Source organism: Ailuropoda melanoleuca, chromosome 10 (assembly GCF_002007445.2).
Source record: "Ailuropoda melanoleuca isolate Jingjing chromosome 10, ASM200744v2, whole genome shotgun sequence".
Lineage (NCBI taxonomy): Eukaryota > Metazoa > Chordata > Mammalia > Carnivora > Ursidae > Ailuropoda > Ailuropoda melanoleuca.
In genome coordinates, this window is record NC_048227.1 from 39993179 (window position 1) to 40015648 (window position 22470).

Here is a 22470-nt window from a genome sequence, read left to right on the forward strand (position 1 = left end):
AATTATTTGCTATTGTTAAAAAGGAGATAACATGCCCCACATGGAGTCACTTGTGCTAAGCCCACATCACCAAATTGAGACTTAATACTTAACCTAATTGTAGTTTCAGCCTCTCCCAGAAATGTAATCTTAACCAGTCAGTCTGGAATTACCTGATCAGCACCAGTGAGGTCTCTCTTCTGATAGACACCTGCCTTCCCTTAAAGGAAGGTTACCTTGCTTGAAAGAATCTAGTCTGCCTATTCTGCCCCCTTTGGCTTATTAAAATCTCTCATTTTGTACAGCTCTTTAGAGCTCCTTTCTATCTGCTGGATGGGATGCTGCCCAATTCATGAGTCATTGAATAAAGTCGGTAAGATCTTCAAAATTTTCTCTGTTGAATTTTGTTTTTTAACACTTTATCTGAAATTTAAATTTAACTGACACCCTATATTTTAATTCGTTATAATCTAATCTTAATTATGGGGACTAACATACAAATAATCACATGACAGTGGGGTAAATGCTATGATAGGGGTGCTCTACAGTATTCTAGCTGTTATGTCTGTGGTATTTGCAAGAAGAAAATCTGGCAGGGAATGAAGAGGCAGCCTGACAAAAGGATATGTCTCCAGTCTGATGGGTCAGAGAGCTAGGATTGTGATAGTCTGGTGTTTGAGAGATGGGGAAAAAAATCAAACAGTTTTTTGAAGACACTGAGCAATCCAGTATATAGATTAATTAAAATCCTTTCTGTTCCAGCTTCCACCCTCAGTGACAATCCTTAAGAGAACCATTGGTGTTGACATTTTAGGTGCCTACTGGATCCCGTATTTATTTGGCAGCTCAGTTTCCATGTCCTTCTCTCTCTAGCTATCAAAAGGATGGTGAACAAATATTTATTTGTTCAATAAGAATAGTGCTGAAAATACTGTATTCTGGTAATCTAGGAAGGATGGGAGAAAAGGTACAGGACAAAGCGTATAAAATAATCAAACAGCTTCCTGGTCACAATCAGTCTGTTGTGTATATGTGTGTGTGGAGGGGGAGAGCAGAGGGAGTTGGGGTGGAAGTAGGGGTTCTAGCTGGGAGAACCAACAACCAAATATTAAAGAGCCATGTTATTTCAAACAATGTTAAAAAGAATCAAAGTACTTTATAAGCAAAGACCTGGATTTTGGGGGGCAGGATTTTTCCTCGATATAAGTGTTAAGGCAGTGAAGTAGGTTTCATCCGGCAAAGTTTCCTGGAGAAAATGACTGAATTTGGTCCTAAAGGTCTGGAATTTGAGTGGGTGTAAAGGAGGGGAAAAAAAAAGGCCAGCCCACAGGGAAAATAACATATTCAGTGGCATATTTCAGTACACTCTGTGCAGGGGTGTGTGTGTGTGTGTGTGTGTGTGTGTGTGTGGTATCAATGGGGCTGGTTGGCATGAAGGTGAGAGGGTGAGGAGGTCCAAGATGACTCCCAGACTTGGAAGTGGAAAGGTTATTTGTTAACTGATTAGATTTCAGACTCAAGGAGAAAGCTAAAGGAATTCATCTTACCAAACAGGAAAACTGATAAATGAAGATTTCTGGGGCACGTTGGTAAAAGTAGGGCAAAGCTGTGGTTTGAGATAGTATCTTGGATAATTCAAGAGCTGACCCACTTTTAATTGAATTACTCAGGAATTCAGAAAATTGCTTCACACAAGTTGTGTTCTTACAATCATATTCTGCCAGAGGCTTCCAGCAGGTGGTATATTAGGAAAATATTTACATAGAAGAAGATAAAGACTCATTTTATTTTTCTCCTAATCCACGTTATACCTTAACTGCTATATGGAAAAATCCTTTTTTGCTTGGCCCTCTTTCTTGCATGGAAACACAGATCGTGACCACTGGAAAATTTAACTGCAGTCTTCTGCTACAGCAGGAAAGTACGTTATTTGTTGGGTTGGGTGTTTTATTAAAGATTTCTGCAGAGGCTGAATATCTTTATCTGAAATTCACAGAAAAGCCTCAGGCCAAGATCCTAAAAAATGAGAATTATTTACTTGGAATCTTTTTAGTTCACTGTCTGTTGCTGCTTTTCTTTCTCTTTTCTTATCTCACTAATTATTTTAGTGTGGCTCTGTATCGTCACAATAATTTCTACCAGTCACTACTTTTAACCATCCTTAATTCAATACGGAAAGGGAAAGTGTTTGATTTTTTCTCTTTGTGGAAATCAGGAAGGGTAGGAGATTTACCTCTGAATATTTTTTTCCCCTGAATTAAGAAGGAACAATCGTCCTGAATTCTCAGGAGTAGATAATGTGGAAAATCCAGACTCGAAGGAATGTTTCGATGGAGGTGTGTTCTCTGCACATTGATTTCACTTCTTGTAGGTTATCTTTCTTGTGAAACCACAGACCTTGCAAGGGTCTCCAGAGGACATCTAGGAATGGCTTGATGCCTCAGGCAGGCACAGATTCTAAGTGTGGTGTGAGGTTACATTCTGGGTCTGAACGACCATTCCAAGAAGGTCTCTGTATTTCATACATTTAAAAAGTTCTGTTAGAGACAGCCTGCTAACTTTTGTGGTTGACATTTATAGCCAGTTACTAAACCACCCTTAAAAGCTCATCACAGATCCATTTGTAGAGATGCATGTTACTCAACAGGGTGCTCGTTCTAACCGCATTCTGCTTTCACACTTCAAATACATAAAAATATGCACCCACTTTCCCAAAGGTTTGCATCTCTATTAGAGTTAAATTGCACACATCCATTTTTTTATAGCGTTCTTTGGTAGTCTTAGTGTTTAATACTAAACTTGAATTTACGTAGATAAAATGCATGTGAAGTGGTAACCACTGTTAATTCAAGCTTAAAAGCACTTTGTTTGACAAATGCAAATAATTGAGGAGAAATGGTTTGGGGGGATTGTATTACCCAGATAACATCTTTAAATCTTCTTTTTTCTTAAGGAAATGTAGTTGACCCTTGAGCAACGGACCCCCACATGTTTAAGAATCCATGTATAACTTTTGACTCCCTCCAGCCGACCAATAACATAAATGGTTGATTAATACATATTTTGTATGTTATATATATTGTGTGTTTATATTGTTTTTACAATAAAGAAAGCTAGAGAAAAGGAATGGTCATCAAGAAAATCATGAAGAAGAGAAAATGCATTTATAATGCTATTCTGCATTTATAAAAAAAATCTTCATGTAAGTGGACCCACACAGTACAAACCCATGTTGTTCAGGGGTCAGCTGGAGTTCCCTGTGTCCAGTCTGATGATAGAAAAAAATGATAAAGTTGGCCTCCAGCATCTTTAGCTTCTTCTCTTCTTGAGACTTCCTTCAACTTGCTTTTTTTTTTTTTTAGATTTTATTTATTTATTTTTTTATTTGAGAGAGAGAGAGCATGAGCAGGAGGAGGAGCAGAGGGAGAGGGACAAGCAGACTCCCTGTTCAGCAGGGAGCCTGACATGGGGCTCCATCCCAGGACCCTGCGATCATGACCTAAACCAAAGGCAGATGCTTAACTGACTGAGCCACCCAGCCACCCCTCTCCCTTCTGCTTTCAAGTGTCCTGTGCCCCAGGGTCCTCTGTATTCCAGTTTTCAAACTAGTCCCTGAAAAGGGTCCTGACAGCAATTATTTCCTGCATACTGGGAATAAAGTGAAAATCCGAGGCTGCTTTAAGGGGCTATTGCATTTCAAGCCTTTCTGATATAGAACATGTTCAGGCACTTCTAGTGTCTCTGAGCAAGTGAGAGAGATGCTCTGGGGGCTGGGGGTCCTTGTAACCTCATTCTACAACTAACCTTGCTTTCTCTTTTCTTTTCTTCCACCTGAGGTGAGGAAGGGAGAACTATTGTGGAGTCCTGTTTACTAGCTCTACGAATCTCAAAGCTCTTCCTTATTCTGTAATAACAATCTGTTGTGCATATTGTTTCCTAGATGACAGATGACAGGCACACTTCACCTATGTTAATGCAGTTGATCCATGATGATCCCATGGGGGATAGTTATGATCACCCTGTATACAGATGAGGAGACTGAGGCGTGACAAGGCTGAGTCACTTGTCCGAGCCAAGTCTCTGGAGCTGCCAAGTGGGTGGAGGTTCAATCGGTGCACTTTGCATAGGTGCCCCTCTAGCAGCTAACTACTTGGATGCCTTCAGTTTTTGCTCAGAAGTGTTATTTTTATTACGTTGCATGGTTTCCACCATTTATTAAAATGTTTTTCACCCAAACTAAATATCATCTTTTAATGATATCTAGTCTCAGTATCATTGATTGTTTTTTTTTTTTCTCCTTCAGAAGCCTACGTTCTGTTAACCGGAGACATGACATATTTAATTTTAACTTTTCAGGGAAGACATTTCATACCCCACTAATTGTGGCCCATAATGACCCTTTCTGCCCAGTCTTTTCTTGGTACCTCTGGTTTTGCTTTATGTTTCCAAATCTTGTGTAGTAGACTTTGTAGATGTTCTAGTAATGGGATTGTGTGTGTGTGTGTGTGTGTGTGTGTGTGTAAAACACACCAAACAGGTAGTCATTTGTCATTTTACGGAAGCAAAGATTTGAGTTTCAAAGACTGAGGGCTGGTATCCGGAACCAGTCATGGAGCGAGTGCCTGTCCTGTCTTATACCATATCTCAGTGGCACTTCATTTCTCTCTAAAATGGTATTTAAAGATTTGGGAATTTGAGAAGTTCTCAATCATCATTTCTCATTAACATCACAAGGCATTGTACTGAGATCACAGTTTTCAAGTGTATTCTGGTTTTGTTGGCCTACTTTATCTAGTGGTTTACAGTTGCTTTTTTGTTGTTGTTTTGTTCTAAGTAAACTTTTATAGTAGCATATTGATCTGCTCAGGCTGCTATAAGAAAATACCATAGATTGGTAGTTTAATCGACAGACATTGATTTCTTATATCTCTGGAGGCTGGGAGATCCAAGAAAAAGGTGATGCCCATTTAGTTCCTGGTGAGAGTCCTCCTCCTTGTTTGCAAATAGCAAGCCACCTCACTGTGTGTCCTTACGTGGCAAAGGGAGAGAGAACTCTGGTATTTCTTCTTGTAAGGGCACTAATCCCATCATAAGGGCCATACTCACAGGACCTCATCTAAACCTAATTACCTCCCAGAGGCCCTGTCTCCAAATACCATCACATTAGGGGTTAGGCCTTCAACATAATGAATTTTGGGGAATACAATTCAGTTTATAGCATATAGCATACAATACTATCATAAGTGTATACTTATAAGTATATAAGTATATAAGATGATGATATTTTGATCATCAAATATTTTGAGTTTTCACAATATTTTTCACAAAGTTAATAGACCTGTGTAACCAGTGTCTGAATCAAGACACAAAATATTATCAGCATTCAGAAGCCCCTTCCTACTCCTGCCTCAAGGGTAGCCCTATCCTGATCTCTCATACTATTGATTTATTTTGCCTACTTTTGAATTTTTGAATGCTCTGTGAATATTCATAGTAGCATTCTTCACAATAGCTTAAAACTAGAAGTAACTTGGTAAACATATGTACCCATTTCTGTTGGCTATAAACCTGGAGGTGGCATTACTGAGACATCCAGTATATGTATGTTCAGTTTTACGAGATACTGCCAAAGAGTTCTCTAAATTGGTTGAACCATTTTACATCCCCATCAGCTTGCTCCTCACCTTCACCAACATGTCATATTGTCAGTCTTTTTTATTTTAACCATTCTGGTAGTACATAATGATACCATACATCATTTTAACTTGTGCTTCCCTGATGACTAATAAAATTGAGCTTTTCTTCTTCCTTTTATTATACTTGCTTTTAATTAGGATTTCATGACTTTTAAGCAGCCCCACTCAACTTTGTGTCATCTGAAGGACTAAGGTGCATACTTTTAATCACAGCTTTCATTGTGAGGATACTCTATGGTGCTTGGGTGGACACTAAGCCACTATAATTGTATTTGGGTCTGGGTTTTGACCAGTTAGATGCTAAACCATATCTTAATAAGAAATTGCTAAGAATATCATGTAGAGTGGAATTGAATTTCTTGAGGAAATTACCTCTAATTCTGCTTCCTTTGTGTAGACACCATGTAGATTAAACTTGTAGTTGAAGGGCTATATGGGCACTCCCAGGCTAGTTCTTCATGGAGCCAGGTAAGGTTATTTGAACTTGGTGCTCCTCTGGGTGCCCTCAAATAGATAGTTAAGTGATTTGTCTTAGCGTTTCCACAGGAATTAATGTTGAGGAGTTGAGTTTATAATCGTCATGTCTCTCCCTACCTTTCCTGAAACTGTCAGGGCAGTGAGACTGTTTATTGATATAGGCCTGGAGCATTCTTTTTTTTTTTTTTTAAGATTTTATTTATTTATTTGACAGAGATAGAGACAGCCAGCGAGAGAGGGAACACAAGCCGGGGGAGTGGGAGAGGAAGAAGCAGGCTCCTAGCAGAGGAGCCTGATGTGGGGCTTGATCCCGTAACGCTGGGATCACGCCCTAAGCCGAAGGCAGACGCCTAACCACTGTGCCAGCCAGGCGCCCCCCCCCCCTTTTTTTTTTAAAGATTTTTTTTATTTATTCATTCGACAGAGAGAGAGAGAGACAGCCAGCGAGAGAGGGAACACAAGCAGGGGGAGTGGGNACCTTTTTTTTTTAAAGATTTTTTTTATTTATTCATTCGACAGAGAGAGAGAGAGAGACAGCCAGCGAGAGAGGGAACACAAGCAGGGGGAGTGGGAGAGGAAGAAGCAGGCTCCCAGCAGAAGAGCCTGACGTGGGGCTCGATCCCAGAACGCCTGGATCACGCCCTGAGCCAAAGGCAGACGCTTGAGGACCACCCAGGCGCCCCAAGCCTGGAGGATTCTTGTATTTAGTGTTGCCATTGCCAGGATCCTTTCTCTAAAATAGTTCTTTCTCCTTTTCCTTGTGTCTGTTTGAAAATCTGAAGTTTTTCAGATGACCAAATCCTCTTGGTCAATTTGCCGTGGTATACCAACAGAGTTGATTATGAAATTCAAGGTAAGGATGCTGGCTCTTGACAGGTGTGGCCCCGGATATCTGTGTGTTAATCCCATTAAGTGATATGTATAACTTTCTCCCCAACAGAAGCTACCCTAATAACACATTTTCTAAGGAACTTTGAGCTCATTTAAAAATGACACGTTGGAACCACTTTGGACTTTGGAAACTACATGTTCATACCTGTAGAGTTGCCTTTCCTTCAAAAGTGTGTTATTTGCGACACTTTATTTTTAGCATATCTCTTCTTAAAAATATTGGTTTTAATGTATTTTTATAACTTGCAAGTTTAGACTTCTCTTTGAGTTTTGTTTTTAGATTTTTTATCACACAGTCCATGTTTCAACTTCCAGGAGAAAACAACAAATTGGACAACCCAATATCCTCTTACCATGTAGCTTTTTGGACTTCTGGGACTTGAAAGTGTGCTTCACTTTGATTAGAAGTGCACTCTTGTATTCTGTATTAACCAAGCACTAGATAATTATTAGGAACGTCTTGTAGGGGTGAGTGAGCTTTCCAGGCGTGGCTGATTCATTTTGGGATCCCTGCTGAGATGGTCATTAAGAAATGCCGGCCAGTGAGGAACTGCGTGGCTGCTCTGTTTGGCATTGAATCAAGACCATTTCATTTCTCTTGGATCAAAAAACCCAACACACACACAAACATACACACACTCCAAAACAGTGATAATGAAGAGAGGTGTCTGCCTGCCAAGTAGTCTAGGCTTGAATCAGCTGCTTCTCAGTAAATGCCATTCCCTAGAAGCCATCTCCACCCCCCCTCTGATTCTCTTGACCTATCTTGTTTCAGTAGACAGCAAGTTTGCTGTTGGGGCTCTATTTGATCTCTTGTCACTAACTTACACCTGTGTTTAATTTTGATTGTCCTGCTGATTGAGGTACTTGTGAACACCTGTGGTTGTCCCATGCTTGTCAGAGGTATGCGAAAACATGGCACTCAGTGATGTTTTTCACAGTGTATACAGAGATCTGAGACTTTTTAGGTAAATAATTCTCAAGCAACTGTCAACTTCTGTGGGATGAATAAATATGGCAATTTGGATGTTTATGAGCTACTGTAAATCTTTTCTGCATTGTGCTTTGAAAAAAAATGTTTTCAGATTGTCTTCCTTCCCATAGCTCCTAAATACTGAGAAATAATTGATTTTAGATGATTAAACATAGCTTCTCCAACTTATTTATTTAGAGTGTAGTCTCAAATCACATTTTTTGATTTCAAAGAAATGAAACAAAACTTACATTTTGAAGTAGTTTGTCATTAGCTAAGACAATAATCTGTGTGGGTTTCATTTTTTTTTTCTCTCTCTATAGGCCGCATTGGAAGTTTCTACTTGGAAATTTATGCATTGTTTTCTTTCAGAGGAGTTTATCAGTAGGCAGAAGGTAAGAAGACAAGTTAGCTTGACTTGCAGGTGCCTCTCAGTTATTACAGGGAGGGAGGTGGTGGCGGGAAGCTGGCTAAATCATGGCATCTTGATACTAGATCTTAAACTCGACTACATCAGAAGTACCTGATATATAAAATATAATTTGTGGATCGCACTCTCAGAGATTCAGATTCAGTAGGTCTGGGGTGGGCCTTAGGAATCTCTACTTTTTAGCAAGCACTCCGATAACTCTAATGTGCATGATCCAAGACCACACAATGTGAAATACTGATCTAAGGCCTCTTATTAGAACATGATGTAAGTTTCCTGAAGCAAGTAAGAGGACAAGCCATTGTGAACTGTATTATTGTAACTGAACGAAAGCACGGTCTCTTTAGATACAAAGTTGTAAACTAGATGTCTTAGGCTGGATTCCCTAACAGCAGAGCCTGCGACTGGCATTTGGATATGTGTTGGTTATTGGAGTGGTCTCAGGAACAAGAGAGTAAGGGAAATAGGATACAGCCAGGCATGGAGCTAAGCAGGGCTGTGGCCAGCTGGAGGCCAGCTTTAACCTAATCTCATGAAGAGCTCCGCGGATGAATCGTACCACATAGCTGTTCCTGCCTTGAGGAAAGGAGGCCAGACTTTTGTATCTCACATCAGTCAGTCACTGGTTACAAGCTGCCCTGGGATGGATGAGTGGTATAATCTACTGGCTAAGATTAGCTCCTATTCTACAGAGGGCAGTTCTCCTGGGAGGAAGCCTCTGGAGCTATTAGTAACCAACATTCATGGCAATAGTGGGGGGGGGTGTGTGTGCCACGTAAAAGGGATCCAGGAGGGGCACTGTCAGCATCCGTTATGTGCTGACAACATAGAGTCACATGAGAGGTTTTTCATAATGCTGCTCCTATTCCTGGTCACCCTGGCCACTCTGGCCGTCGTACATGACTTTATAAGCTTGCTGCTCTTAAGATGCTTTTCATAATTGTAAGGGAAAATATGGACAGCAAACATACTTGGATTTTTATTTTTTAATATTTTTCTTCGTGTGCTTAAGTAAGAATTGTCATCCTGCAGCAAAGTATAGAAAATATGGCAACTTCCTTTGTCAATTTTGTTTCCTATTCTCCATAAGAGAAACAGTGACTTCAAGTATTGAATTATAGATCCTCAGGCTGTAGTGAAATCTTAATGTGTTTTACTCAAAACTTCATTTGCAGATGATTCTGTCTTATGCTTCTTGTAATAATATTGCTTGTGGGGGATGTTCCCTTGCTTAGGACTTTCACTGAGAAATATGATGCTCTGGAAATTATTGAACTGGTTGTCATTGGTTACTTGGCTTTATTAAATTAAACAGCGTCTTCTAAACTATGTTCTGTGGAACATTAGTACCTTTTGTATTCTTTAGAAAATAAGTTCTATGGTCAAATAATTTTAGAGGTGCTCTATTTACTCTGTTCCCCTCTAGGAGATTCACAGAGCATTTTGGCCTATTGAAGGCTTTAAATACCCTGAAGGAAGGAAAATTGCTTACCTTTGCTTAACCTATTGTTTCTCAAACCTGTTTGCTCACAAAGGAGCCACTTATCATGGCTGGCTCCTTCCTTTTCATTTTTTCAGAATATATGTTACCATCTTACAGAACAAGTGTTCTATAGAATGCACTTCGGGGAATACTGAAATAAAACTTTATTCCTCATCATGTATGCCCCGGTAAGCAGCAGAGAACTGGTTGCACTCTTATATTTTGTAAACCAGCTGTGATACTCGATCTGCATGCAAGGCAAGTGCAGAGTAGGTTTGAGGGTCAGTGTAGTCTCTGGAGAACAAGGACAGGTTATTTGTTTTCCATACTGAAGGGGCCATAAAAACAGTAACATATTTATTGAAGCCTCACCGTGGATACATTACTTTCCATAAAACATTTTATTTAGCCTAACCTACAATTACTTAATGGACAGTGAGTTTCACAAACAGCTAGTCCCCAGCCTCAAATGTTTATTAAGCGTCTCTTCTTTTGGACTGACTTTGCCAGGGAGAGTCATGCAAGATTAAAAAGCTAGAATATTAAAAATTCAGCCAGACACACCAGGGCTTCCCTGCTGATAACAACCATGGTGTAATGTTTCTGAATTCATATGGATTCCCGTGTTCTCAGTCAAAGATACCCTCCCATTTCCCAACACACTTTCACTTAAAAATGATTTGGATTCTCATGGGTATGTGGCATTTCCTTTTTGCATAAGACAGACCCTCTGTGAGTTGTATTTTTCTAAGGAATTTTGAATTGTAAAAGACAGAAATGAATGAATATTTATTTACAGGAAAAAGAGTGAATCCTTACATTTTGTACAGCACTTTGATGTTTACAGAGAACTCCCCTCCTCTCTCAGCTATCTCCTTCACTCTTACAAAAATCCTGTAAGAATGGCGGTATTACTGCACCACAAAAGTGGCCGAGGACTCTTGGAAGGCTGGCCAGAGCAGCCTTACAGAATTCAGCTTTCGTTGCCGTTTGTGTTGACCATTATCCTAAGTGACAGGCTCTCCTGGGTTTGTTTTCTTGCAACAAAGAGAGAATTTTAGAAGGAAACCAAGGAAGATTTTTTTTCACATTTGCTCTGACTTTCTTCATGATTAATTATGAACCAGTTTATCATCTAGACTAAGCCAGAAGCTTACCACTTCCTAATCCATTGCTTAGCAATAGTCTCTTCTTGGCTCATGAGAGGTGGTAAGATTCTGGGGTACATGTGTGAGGGTATGTGGGTGCAGAGTATAGAAGGTGGTGGAGGATGAAATAGTCAGAGGCCGTATTTAGACAGAGTCTTGTATTCCCTGATGAGGAATGTGGATTTTCTCTAACAGGAAGCTGGAAGTGTCTAGGATCTTGGATACCTTGGGTGGGGTAGAAGAGAGTCTGATAACACAGATACCAGTGAAGAGGCCAATACATGAATAGAGTACACATTTTGAGGCCTGGGAAATGGATATGACTGAGGCAATGGAGAGGATTCCTAAGGTACGACTGACTGGTCTGGATGGTAAGGGAGATACAGGAACTAAGGGTATATGTGAGGTTTCTAACATGAGTGGACTTCAATGCTATTGTCAAAGAAAAGAATATGGGGGAGAGAACTGGGTTGGCAAGGTGGGGGTGGGGAAGAATAAAAAAGATAGAAGTCACTTTAAGGCATGATAGGTTTGAAATGAAATATTTAGAAAGCAGCTTGAAATATCAGTCCACATTGTAGGGGAAGGAAACAAAACCTGAGATTTAGATCTAGAATTCAACATGGGATAAAGCCCTGTGCATAGAGAAGGGCATCAAGGAAGAGTGTGGTGCTAGTCAGCCCACACAACTCAGGTATGTTAGAGATGTCGTATGTTATCGTTCATAAGTCAGCTTCGCTTCATAATTCATTTAGTCTGGGGAAAAGTTTAACTTCATTTGTTTGAGTTTCCCTTCCTCTTATGCAATGCTAAGGCATCAGGATGTGGAGTGGTTATCTGGTCCTTGGTCATCTTTCCTGGTAGGTTACTGCTAAGGCTGCCACCCTTCCTATCAGATCCCTTTTTCTCTCTTATGGCTATGCCATGTGATGCTGCCTGGGGTTTTGTCTGCCTAGCCTAAACTCCACCCAGCCCTTCCATCTGGAGTTTTGCTATCAACATTATGGGAGCATAGGGAAGCGTGGCTGCTCTGGGACCCTTTGGTATCTCTTTTCCTTCCTCTCCTACTTTTACCCTAGGGATATTTCTTTCTAGGGCAGAGAAGAAAGGAAGGGTGAAGCCCCCTCCTTACTGCTTTTCACACTCTCTTCCATCTTTTCTCCAAACCACCAAGTTCCATTAAAGGCTTCAACATGTTTTTTTGGGGAAAAAAAGCTAGAAGGACTTGCTGGTTATTTCTGGTTTTGGCCCTGATGCTTGCCTTCTGGAAGTCATGGCATATCAAGACTGTTACCACTCTGAAATGGAGGAAGGAAACAAACAAATACAGAGAGAAAAAACATTAATATCTGAAAAAATCTCTAGCCACAGTGTTAAAGTACAAAGAGAAAACACGCAGGCCTGTGGGCTCCAGAGTAAAGAGCCGAGAGAGAACAGAAAGATGGCATCCAGGGAAGAAGCCAGAAAGCTTCTAGAGGATGCAGCGAAATACCGCTCTCAGGATGCCAAGACAAGGCACTGCCCCAGCTGTGATGATAGCTAGATATTCCAGAGGAGGGAAGTAGGTTCAGAGCCCAGTATATTCACAGCCCAGCCTGTGGTTGGGAAGAGGCATCAGTCAGTGGTTCCAATGGAGCCGCTTTCACCTTGTGCATCTTTACGTCATGCCACTTACAGTGTTATCCTGCTCTCTGTTGCTCTGATGGCTTCCTTCCCTGGACTGTAAGTTCTTTGGGGGCAGGGCAGTGCTCTTTACATTCTTATCTCCTCAGCCCTTAGCACGATGTCCGACACACTGTAGATTCCTTATTTAGATTTAATGAGTGAATAAGAGCCAAAGTTTTCTAAAAGAGTCATTATTTTATATGTCCAGCAATAGGGCTGAAATAATTCAAGGGTTCAGGGTAATTTCCCTCTAATGCTGTGTTTGACCAAAGCAGGAGATCTGGGTTCTGTGCTGGTAGGTCTAGCAAATTGATTTCCTTATTTCTAGTGATGATGGTTAGTACCATTGGTAGCTGTTTGTTTAGGTCCAGTGGAATGAAAGATAGGGTTTAGACATTTGCTGTTTTTACCCCTTCATTTGTACCCTAATGTAAACATTGATGTCATTATATATTTAAGAAAAATTTTAAATGTGGATGCAACTCAGAAACTAAGTCAATTCATCACAAATCTATATACTCTGTGCACACGGCACTGAGGGAAATTGGCCTACAAAGGGAAAAGGTACAAATATAGATCTTATTTTTTAAAAAGTCTCTCCACCGTAGTAGAGGAGGATAAACAAGTAAAGAACTAGCTATAATTCAGGGCACCTGGGTGGCTCAGCTGGTTAACTATCTGCCTTCAGCTCAGGTCATGATCCCAGAGTTCTGGGATGGAGCCCCATGTAAAGCTCCCTGCTCAGTAGGGAGTCTGCTTCTCCCTCCCCTTCCCCCTCATGCTCTCTCTCTCTTTCTCAAATAGATAAACAAAATCTTAAAAAACAGAAATAGCTATAGTTCATGAAAAAATAAAAATGCAAGTGTTGAAAAATAAGGAAATAAAAAAGAGAGGGAATTTCCCAATTCTCGTAGGTATCCCAAATAAAAGTTATTTCATTGAATCTTGCAAAGTAGAAAGACACTTAATTTTTATAGTATACTTACCTTTTGGAAAAAAAAAAAAACCTTCAAAGCACAAAACAATAAAATCTAAAGGCAGGCTCTAGATTATGCCAATGGTTTATTTCTCAGGAAAGAAGAAAGGTGTAAGGAGGGTAGAGAAGATTATTGAAGAAGAGCCAGGACTCACTGTTTCCATTTATGGAAAAGTGTATGATTTTTGCCAAGGAATTACACACAGCAGACTGACTCCTTTTTTAGCTTCTAAATCCAAGTTGGAGAGGTACATGGTTTGGAATCGTTTTAGCTGTGTTTCAAGTTGCTCAGGGACCCTTGGGTGAAAGGTGGTGTGTAAATCCAAATAAATATTCTTGTTATTTCATTATTGTTGTGATGAGTTATGTTGTCAGGAATACAGGCTGTTGGAATCAGACTGGGAGCAAGAAGGGGTTGTGTAGTCAACTAAAGATTGTATTTCACAGCTGTAAGCGCCCAAAAGAACTTCTGGCAGAAGATCATTAACTGTAAATTTACAGCCTGCACAGGCGTCCAAGCTTTGTTAAAAAAAATCTTCTGAAAATATGTTATTTTAAATATCTGGCCTCTATTAGACTCTTATTTATGTGTTTTTACCATGCGGGGGGGTGCGGAAGGGGCTGAAAAAGAAGGAGAGGATATCAAAAACACTTTGAAGGACCTGTAAAATTTTCTGTTTGTTTTTTTCCCCTCCTAATAAGCCCCTTCTCAGGTTCCTTATGAAACTAGCCATTTGAGTTGAAACATAAGTGAAGTCCTATTTATTGAGTGCCAGCTTATTTATTGGGCTAGGACTGGTGCTTTGGGGACAGTAGAATAGATGTCTAAGGTGGATCCTTGCTGTTCTAGAAGGTCCAGCTGGAGGAAAAGGATCAACCTATGAAAAACAACAGGGAACCTTCCTTAGGAGAGGCTGTATCATTGAATGACGGGATGTGTGACTTGAAGTATCTGGGCTGGAAAGGGCAGGTTAGGGGCTCAAATGAGGTCTCTGAGAGGCCCTGCTGTTAGAGAAATGGAAATGGTCCTCAAGGGGAAAATTCCCCTTATGCATGGTAACAGCAGAACCACCAGAGGAAGGGAGGAGGCACAGAAATGCTGCTTTGCCTCTCAGGAGGTGATGGGAGCTTCCTTCTTGGTACCCAAGCATCAAGAGCATGCCTTGGCTTTGACTCCTCAAGGTGAGGGTGTGTCCAGGGGCCAAGATGAAGGGTCTAGCCATGGAGAAAAGCAGGCACTATAGCTGAGAGCTCATTTCACCGGGGTCCCTTGTTCTTCCTAGGCTGTGGAACTCAGACTGTGGAGCCAGCAGCCGTGGACTTGCCCCCTTGTCAAGGCCCCTTTCTCAGACTTAGTGGAACTGTCTGAGGGGTGATAGCTCATGAGTGGTTTCCTGAAAGTTTTTTTGGGGGGTGTGGGCAGTTGCTTAGCTTTATGTTCTCTCTGATTGGTATTATTCGGGAAGACTGCCCATGGCAAGAGCACTCCAAGCTGGTCAGGTAAAACTCTGTGCCAGAGCCAGATGCCTGAGCCAGCACATTTGTACCTCATTCAGGAAGATTTGCTTTTTCAGGTCACCAGCCCAGGAGGGCAACAGGGCTATAGAAACAGAAAGATACTGAACTTGCTGGTGTCACTCCATCTGCTCACACAGCCTATTGCATGACTGCAAATCCCCCAAGGGAATTTGGAGAGTCCTCAGGAGGTACCTGACATGTGCCTCGTAAGCAAGGTCAGCCAGCACTCAGTTTACACATTTCAGACTCCTGCCCTGCTCTGATTAGTCTCTGAAGGCACGTCCGTTTCTTCTAGTACCTTGGTCTTCCTCTGGATGCTGCTCCAATGTGATGGAACTCTACAGGGGCCCAGATGGGGAAGGGTCGTGCCAGGGATTTCCCCATTTTCAGGACACATTCTGTTAGTGGGATTCCAAGACTGAGCTGTCTTTGGGCTGAGTGCCCCTACATAGTTCTTAGTGAATTAGTCTATGTTTTTTGCTTATACAGTTGACCCTTGAACAATGTGGGGGTTAGGGGCACTGGTTCCCTCACCTACTCTTCTGTGCACTTGAAAATCTGTGTTGAACTTTTGCCTCCCCCACAACTTAGCTACTCATTGCCTGCTATTGACTGAAAGCTTTACTGATAGCATAGTCAGTTGACACGTTTTGTATGTTATATGTATTATATACTGTGTTTTTACAACAGAGTAAGCTAGAGAAAAGCAAATGTTATTAAGAAAACCATAAGGAAGAGAAAACACATTTACAGTACTGTAATGTATTTCTTGACAAACTTCCATGTGTAGGTGGGTGACCTGTGCAGTTCAAACCCATGTTGTTCAAGGGTCAGCTGCACTTCCCTTTTCCATAACCCTTAGGCAGGAGTTCAGTGGGGATTTGGGGTGAGAACAGTTCTAAGGGACAGCCTGTGTGCTATGCATGAGGTGGACTCTCCTTGCCTTCTGAGGACTAAGGCTCTACCACTGGGTCCAGCTGACTCTGTCTGGCTCTGTTTTCATTGGGATGCCCTACCCAGGAGACTCCTCACCTCCTTATCCACCTAGTTCACTAGTCAGCCCCTTTGAGAAAGACATAGCTGGGAACTCACTTTTCTTTCTGAGAGAGAGTGTGAGAGATAACCAGGGATACCTTTATTTTTGAAAATTATTTAAAAATTAATATTTCAATTAAAGTAATATTTACATTAAGACTTAAAATGAAAAAATATAGTCATCTACTCCATCCCATTTAATCCCAAATCCTAGCCCCAGAGATGACCATTGTCACCTAACTAAATATGTTCATGTCCCACAATTTGTGTGTGTAATTGCATTTATTTTATTTATTTTTAGAGAGATATAATTGACATATAACATTATGTTACATAATGTTATATAGTGATTTGATATTTGTATACATTGTGAAATGATCACCTCAATAAGTCTAGTTACCAACTGTCACCATACGAGGTTACAAAAAAATCTTTTTCTTGTGATTAGGACTTTTAAGATTTAGTCTTTTGATGACTTTCAAGTATGCACTAAAGTATTATTGACTATAGTCACCATGCCATATATTACATCCCTCTGGCTATATTTTATTTTATTTTATTTTAAGATTTTATTTATTTGATATATAGAGAGAGAGCACAAGCAGGGGGAGCAGGAGAGGGAAAAGCAGGCTCCGCGCTGAGCAGGGAGCCTGATGTGGGGCTCGATCCTAGGACCCTGGGATCATGACCTGAGCTGAAGGCAGATGCGTAACCGACTGAGCCATCCAGGTGCCCCAGCTATTTGTTTTTTTTTTTTTTCCAAAGATTTTATTTATTTATTTGACATGACAGAGACAGCCAGTGAGAGAGGGAACAGAAGCAGGGGGAGTGGGAGAGGAAGAAGCAGGCTCCCAGCGGAGGAGCCTGACATGGGGCTCGATCCCAGAACGCTGGGATCACGCCCTGAGCCGAAGGCAGAAGCTTAACGACTGCGCCACCCAGGCTATTTATTTTATAATTAGACGTTTGCACCTCTTGACCCCTTTCACTGATTTTGCTCATTTCCTGACCCCTCCCTTCTAGCAACCACTGTTCTCTTAAACTGTGTTTTGTTGGTTTTTTTTGTTTGTTCATTTGTTTGTTTTTAGATTCCACATGTAAGTAAAATCATATGGTCTTTCTCTGACTTATTTCATTTAGCATAATTCCCTCAAGGTCCATCCATTTTGTTGAAAATGGAGAGATTTCTTTTTTGTGGTTGAGTAGTATTCTAGTGTGTGTGTGTGTGTGTGTGTGTATCACATCTTTATCCATTCACCCATCCATGGGCACATAGATTGTTTTCATATCTTGACTAATGTAAATAATGCTGCGTTGCTGTTATCTTCGCTAACAGTTATTATTTCTTGTCTTTTTGATAGTAACCATTCTAAAGATGCAAGACTATGGTTTTGATTGCATTTTCCTGATGATTACTGATGCTGAGCATCTTTCCTCCCTCCCTCCTTCTCTCTCTCTCTCTTTCTTTTTTGTGCTCTATTATCTTTAGTTACGTATAAAGATTTAACCACATCACCTAGAGACCATATTACCCACTGTTCTATTTGGCCACCAGTCTTTTGTCTCTCTCTTCAGCAGTGGTGAAGCAGATACTCTTTCTATCTGGAAGAGAAATCCATGGTTTGTTGCTTTTGCCAATAACAGAAATGTTGGAGAGCTGGGTGGCAGATCTGTTGCCAGTGACATCTTTCAGATGAACTAGATCAGAACAACCAGGGTGTCCCTTTCACACCAATATTCCCAGGTTAGCACCCTCAGGCACCATACACAGATTACCAGTATCAAACATGATGAAATCAGTAATCTTCCAAGTCTCCAAATCAATCTGAATGGTGTCATTCACCTTGATGAGGGGATCAGGATAGTGGATGGTGCAAGCATCATGGGTCACCAGATGAGGGATTCCTTTTGTCCACAAAGATCATTCTTACTTCGTACAACTTATACTTGGCCTCCTTAGGTGTAATCTAATGAATAGCAAAATGACCCTTTGTGTCATAGATCAGATGGAAGTTCTCCCCAGTCTTGTCAATGGTGATGACATTCATAAAATCAGCAGGGTAGGTTGTATCAGTTCAGACCTTGCCATCAATCTTAATAAAACACTGCATACAGATCTTCTTGACCTCATCTCTTGTTAGGGCATACTTAAATCTGTTCCGTAGGAAAATGATGAAAGGAAGACATTCTCTCAGTTTTTGGGGACCAGTAGATGGATGAGGTGCAAACACACCAGTCAGTTTATCCATCATCCAGTGCTTTGGAGCTGGTACATGCTTTAGATGCTTCTTGGGACCATGAGTCATGGCTGTGCTATGGCATGAAAAAGACTGTTGGGCATCTTTTCGTGTGTTTGTTGGCCATTGTGTCTTCTTTGGAAAAATGTCTATTCAGATCCTCTGCTCATTTTTTAAATTGGATTGTTTGTTATTTTGCTTTTGAGTTGTAGGAATTCTTTATATATTTTGAATATTAATCCCTTATTGGATATATGAATTGCAAATATTTTGTCCCATTTGATATGTTGGCTTTTCATTTTCTTGATGGCTTCCTTTGCTGTGGAGAAGCTTTTTAGTTTGATGTAGTCCCATTTGTTCACTTTGCTTTTGTTGCTTTTGCTTTTGGAGTCAGATCCAAAAAAATCATTGCCAAGACCATTGACCATGTTTTCTTTTAGGAGGTTTTTGGTTTCAAGTCTGGCTTTAAAGTTTTCAGTTCACTTTGAGTTAATATTTATGTGTGGTTTGAGACAGTATTTTAATTTCATTCTTTTGCATGTGGCTGTTTAGTTTTCCCAATACCATTTATTAAAAAGACTGTCTTTTCCCCATTGTATATTCTTGCCTCCTTTGTCATAAATTAATTGGCCATACATGTTTATTTCTGGGCTCTCTGTTCTATTCCATTAATCTATGTGCCTTTTTCGTGTCAGTACCATATTGTTTTAATTGCTAAAGTTTTGTAGTATAGTTTGAAATCAGGGAGTATGGAATAAGTCAAGCAGAGAAAGACAATTATATGGTTTCACTCATTTATGGAACATAAGAAATAGGAAGATTGGTAGAAGGAAGGGAAGAATGAAGGGGGGGTAAACAGAAGGGGGAATGGACCATGAGAGACTGTGGACTCTGGGAAACAAACTGAGGGCTTCAGAGGGGAGGGGGTGGGGGATTGGGATAGGCTGGTGATGGGTATTAAGGAGGGCACATATTGCATGGTGGCACTGGGTGTTATACGCAAATAATGAATCATGGAACATTGCATCAAAAACTGGGGATGTACTGTATGGTGACGAATATAACAAAATAAAAATTATATAAAAAAAAGAAATCAGGGAGCATGGAATCGTTGGATCACTATACTGTACACCTGAAACTAATATAGCACCATATGTTAACTAACTGGAATTAAAATAAAAAGTTAAAAAGCCAAAAAAAAATTAGGGAGCATGATGCCTCTAGCATTGCATTTTTTTCTCGTTTGTTTTGGTTATTCAGGATCTTTTGTGGTTCCATAGAAATTTCAGGATTGTTTGTTCTATTTCTGTGAAAAATGTCACTGGAATTGTTAGAGATTGTATTGAATTTGTCAATTGTTTTGGGTAGTATGAAAATTTTAACAATTTTAATTCTTCTAATCCACGAGCACAGAATATTTTTCCATTTCTTTGTGTCTTCTTCAGTTTCTTTCATCAGTGACTTACAGTTTTCAGTGTATAGGTCTTTTACCTCTTTGGTTAAATTTGTTTCTAGATATTTTATATTTTTTTGATGCAATTGTAAATGTGATTTCCCCCCTAATTTCTCTTCATTATAGTTCACTGTTAGTGTATAAGAAAATGCAACAAATTTCTGCATATTGATTTTCCTTCCTGTAACTCTACTGAATTTTTAAATTAATTCTAACAGTTTTTGGGTAGAGTCTTTAAGATTTTCTATATATAAAATCATATCATCAGCAAATAGTGACAGTTTTACTTCTTACTTTCTGATTTGGATGTCTTTTATTTCTTTTTTTTGACTAAATTATTTTGGCTAGGACTTCCAATACTATGTTGAATAAAAAGGGCAAATATTGGTATCCTTGTCTTGCTCCTGATTTTAGAAGAAAAATTTTCAGTTTTTCATGTTGAGTGTGATGTTGAATATGAGTGGTGGCTTATCATAAATGACTTTTATTATATTAAGGTACATTCCCTTGGTATCTACCTTGTTGAGAATTTTTATCATAAATTCATGTTGAATTTTGTCATATACTTTTTCTGCATCTGTTGAGATGATTTGATTTTCATCATTCATTTTGTTAATGTGACATATATGTCACACAATTTTGATGTAATAGTTTTGGACATCATCTGTTAATTTTTTGTCACAGAAAATGAAGACTTTTTTTTCAAGTTTTTTTTCTTTTTCAAATTTTTATTTAATTCTAGTTAAAAAAAATAAATTCTAGTTAGTTAACATATAGTGTAATATTGGTTTCAGGAACAGAATTTAGTGATTCATCACTTACATATAATACCCATTTCCCAACATGACAAGTGCCCTTCTTAATACCCATCACCCATTTAGCCCATCTCCCACCCACCTTTCTCCATCAACCCTCAGTTTGTTTTCTATCATTAAGAGTCTTTTATGGTTTGTTTCCCTCTTTTTTCCCCCTTTTCATATGTTCATTTGTTTTGTTTCTTAAATTCCACATATGAGTGAAATCAAATGGTATATTTCTTTCTCTGACTGACTTATTTCACTTAGCATAATACACTCTAGCTCTATCCATGTTGTTGCAAATGGCAAGATTGCATTCTTTTTTGATGGTTGAGTAATATTCTATTGTATATATCTTCCTTGGCCATTCATCAGTTGATGGACATTTGGGCTCTTTCCATAGTTTGGCTATTTTTGGTAATGCTGCTTTAAATATCGAGGTGCACGTACCCCTTCGAAACTGTATTTTTGTATCCTTTGTGTAAGTACCTAGTAGTGCAATTGCTGGGTCATAGGGTAGTTCTTTTTTTTTTTTTTTTAACATTTTGAGAAACCTCCATACTGCTTTTCAGAGTGAATACACCAGTTTGCACTCCCACAAACAGTGTAGAAGGATTCCCCTTTCAATGAGAGCTTATTCTTACACACACATCCCCAGATCCTGTTCCCCACCCCACCCCCAAATAGTAGTATCACAAATTTTGCTTTAATCATTCATCAGTGCTTAGAATGTTATGATGGTGGAAATAATATTCACTGCCACGCCCAGTAATATGCTACAATCATGCCTCTTACCTTGTACAGTCCTTTTGGAATTAATACATGTCTCCTTGGCATTTGTTGCATTTCTCTGGACCTATTGTGATTTCCCCTCAAATGCTCTAATGTCTCTATCACCCATACCTATCAATATTTTCCATATGCTCAAAAAATCAATTTCATCTTTTCCCCTTAAAACTGTTCTTCTTGGAGCTTTTCATCCTTCTACTCCAATCCAGATGTGTTGCTTTATTTTTGAATCCCATTTGCAGCTCCTTTCAGATGAATTCCTGTTTTGTTTTGTTTTTCCTCCAGTGACTTCCTTTCTTGGGTTGCTAGAATGTGCATTCCAGCAGCCTTCAAAGAAATAGTATGAAGAAAGTAAAATTTTTGAGATCTGAGTGTCTGAAAATGTCTTTATTTTGCACTCAAACTTCACTGATAGTTTGGGTATAGAATTTTATTTCTTTCAAAATTATGAAGTCATTGCTGCATTTTCTTCTACCTTATATAATTACTTTGAGAAATTGTTGCTATTTGATTTGTAATTTTTTGTGTGTAAACTGTTTTTCTTCTGGAAGCTTAAAACAATATTCTTTTTCTTGTTGAGATATTTAAATTTCACAACAATGTGCCTTGGTGTCAGTCTTTTTTCATTTATTGTGATTGACCATTTTAATCTAAAGATTAAGTTAAAATTTACTCTTAAGTCCTGGTGAATTTTGTTATGAGAATAGTATGTCTTTCATAATTTCTTCCCCACTGCTCTCTCTTTCTAGAGCCCCTGTTGGTTAGGTACAGGGCTCTCAAATGGATCTTCTGATTTTCTTACCTTTTCTCTCCACTTGTCTGTTTCTTTATCTATTAGTTCTTTTTTTTTTCAATGTATTTTATTTTTTATTTATTTTATTTTATTTTATTATTATATTATGTTAGTCACCATACAGTACATC

At 39.4% G+C, this 22470-nt stretch overlaps 1 protein-coding gene and 1 pseudogene across 1 annotated transcript in view; one reads left to right on the forward strand and one right to left on the reverse strand.

Moving 5' to 3' along the window:
• Positions 1-325: 325 nt before the first annotated feature.
• SPACA1 (sperm acrosome associated 1) overlaps positions 326-22470 on the forward strand; it is a 191345-nt gene continuing 169200 nt past the window's right edge. Inside the window, exons 1-2 of the mRNA XM_019806251.2 lie at positions 326-352; positions 8340-8411. The gene's annotated coding sequence lies outside the window, so the exon portion shown is untranslated. The remainder of the gene's footprint in view (positions 353-8339; positions 8412-22470) is intronic.
• Positions 17800-18577, reverse strand: LOC100482870 (annotated as a pseudogene).